This window comes from Bidens hawaiensis, unplaced genomic scaffold (assembly GCF_021521415.1).
Source record: "Bidens hawaiensis isolate Kalapana, Puna unplaced genomic scaffold, B.hawaiensis_p1.1 tig00031154_1, whole genome shotgun sequence".
Classification (NCBI taxonomy): Eukaryota; Viridiplantae; Streptophyta; class Magnoliopsida; order Asterales; family Asteraceae; genus Bidens; species Bidens hawaiensis.
The window spans coordinates 206632-209558 of NW_027495236.1; positions in this window are offsets into that span (position 1 = coordinate 206632).

Below are 2927 nucleotides of genomic sequence, written 5' to 3' on the forward strand. Positions count from 1 at the left end.
GTATGCATCTCATAGACACGCATTGCAACGATTGTTGAATATGTAGTCGCTTTTTGCTCTTTTTTGGGAGTTAGGATTGCTTGGTCACCAAAATCTGACCAAAAATAGAAACAATAAGGAACCGAATCGAAACAAAAATAAACCCTAATAACCAAATTTAACTATGGTGAGTGGGTATAGTGAGGCAATTGCATGCAAAAGTTATGTAAAGGCCAATTGACATATAAAAGATGATGTGTATAGACTTTTAGAGAGTTCAAGATAGACAGAGAGAAAAATTTGAACACTTTTATACAATGAGAGAATTTTTAACAGATAAAAGTAAACAAAAACTTAAACTATATTGTTGAGAAAAGAAAACCAAACCCGTAGATACATCCCACAGGTAATCAGTCCTCTGCAAGATCTGTTCAAATAGATTCAGTTTTTGTATATTTCCCCGCTCATTCTAATTCTTCTTTGTATTAGAAACACAGGTCTCATTCTTGGCATTTCGCGGTTCAGTTCTGCATTTGATAAGGTATTTTGATTATTCAGTTTGTTATTGCTTTTGTGTTCTGAAGTCGATTTAATTACTCTATGAGGGTAAATTTGGAACTTGACAATCAGGCATGGAAAGATTGGCAACAATAAACAGTGGATATTTTGGATCTAATCAATATGCACTTGAATTGGATGGTTAGCAGCAACATTCAGGTTGGTTTTAACTTTTTAACCTAAATTTGATAACTAAAGTGGTCAAAGATAATAACCGACATGATAATAAAGTGGGCAAAATGATCGTCATGCAGTTTTTTTATCAGTTTGAAATCTGTAGTCAATGCTGATTTTTTTAACTAACTTTAGCTTTTTTTATTGCATTTTTTTAGACATGATTGGCATTTGGTGGCCTTATCGGATTGCCATTTGAAGCGTTGCTTCGGTTATTGGAAGTTCTATGTTATGATATTTTTCTTAAAAAGTTTAAATTGTTTTCAAAACGATAATGTTTTGGTTTTCCTTAATTTCGGGACGAAATTCCCTAAAGTAGGGGAGACTGTAACATTTCAGATTTTCCAAACCCATATTCGTTTACGAATGAAACATTTTTAGATCTTTATATTAATCAAAAACAAGTATTTATAAGTAATTAAGTTTATAATATTCACTTTAGGCCCCTCATCCTCTACATACTGTTCATTTCCTATTTATTTCCTAAAAAGTTCAATAAATGACAAAATATCAAAGTTAAAGGACTAAAAGTGTAAAAATGAAATTCCACCCTTGGTTAACCGAAGCGCCGGGCGGCGGCCACCCCCATGGTGGTCGCGCAGCGCATGGGAACCCCTGCACCAGAATCGTAACTTGTTTTCGTTCGTTAACTCGTTTAAGGTATAAAATCGTTTATTTTAGGCATATTAGAGAGAATTAAGGGCCAAGAAACAATCCTATAACTGAAACATAAGTATAATCTCGTTTCTTATCATCCAAGATCAAATCTTTTGATTATATTCAGTGATTTATTCATAAAAGTATGATTTACTTACCTAAATGGGCCAAAAGCCCAGAATTAGTTCGTTTTATGTTTTTCTATATAAACAACCATTAAACATCTGCTGTAAACCTTAATCTAACCCTAATACATCTCCTCCAGCCATCACCTACCTCTGTTCATCCTCCAACCCTTCGGTTTTTGCATCTTCGTTAAAGATTCAAGACTTGTTCGTTGACTTTGCTTGCTTTAGGATCTTTGACTTCCGTTTCTCGTCAATCCTTTCACTTTCCGGGTAAGTTGTAAATTGATCGTTCATACACATTCCCTAGTCAATAGCCTTCAATAAATTTCGGTGATTGAAGGGTGTTGACTGGTCAATCACTTAAAACCCGATAAAGGGTAAAACAGTCAACAAGTTTGACTTATCGTTTAGTTATGCTTCTGGTCGGATTCAACGTTCGGTACAGAAGACTTTTATTCTCGTAACGAAATTTTAAGGCTACTGCCCAAAACCCGACTTCCGACTCGCTGTTCGGATTCTGGTCAGTACCAGCTCGCTTAAACGTTTAATTCAACATAACTAGAGTTCTACTCATCCGTTTGGATTGATTCCAGTGGCATTAAGTTCGTTTTTATTTATAGTTTCATATCACAAAGTTTCAGGTTCTGGTTCGTTATCTCATTTGACGCGTATTGGACGACTCGCTTATCCGTTGACTCGTTTATTCTTAATTGTATTCACTTGCCTTTAATCTAAGGTGAGTTTGATCATTCCCCTTTTTATACACTGTTTTCAAATGTTTTGGGGACATACACGTACTTACTCATATTTTCTATGCTATATAAATACACTCAAAATCGCAAACATAATTATTGTGTGAATATCAGTTGAATGCTCTTTGCTAATTGCTATATGTTTAATTGTTTACTTGATAACGTTTCGGAGAGGTCCAAAATATCCCCTTTTGTATAGGGTTCTCATTAGTATGATCATACGACCGTCTTAGTAACCGGAGCCCGATTCGCTTGGCAAAGGTAAAACGACAACCTTAGTCATTGTAATCAACGCCCGATTCGCTTGGCAATGATTTCATTGGCACACACGATTTGGTTATATGCATGATTGTTATGATTCGATTGATTATTATCACATGGTTGGTTTGAGCATTTATCATTTATCAACTATATATATATATATATGCTATTATTTAATGTTTCAAAATTGGTGATCATCTCACTCAACATGTGTTGTTGACAAACTCCATTTTCTACGCATATGCAGATTGTTTAGATTGAAGTATGAAAATTTAGTCAAGACCATAGGTTTTATTGAAGACAAACTTAAATTTAATTGATTGTATTTATTTATTTGAATTGTTTTGTTGTATTTGATTATTGTGTGTACATTTGAATTAAAATAATTAATTAGATACTGTCACATTTTATTTATGAT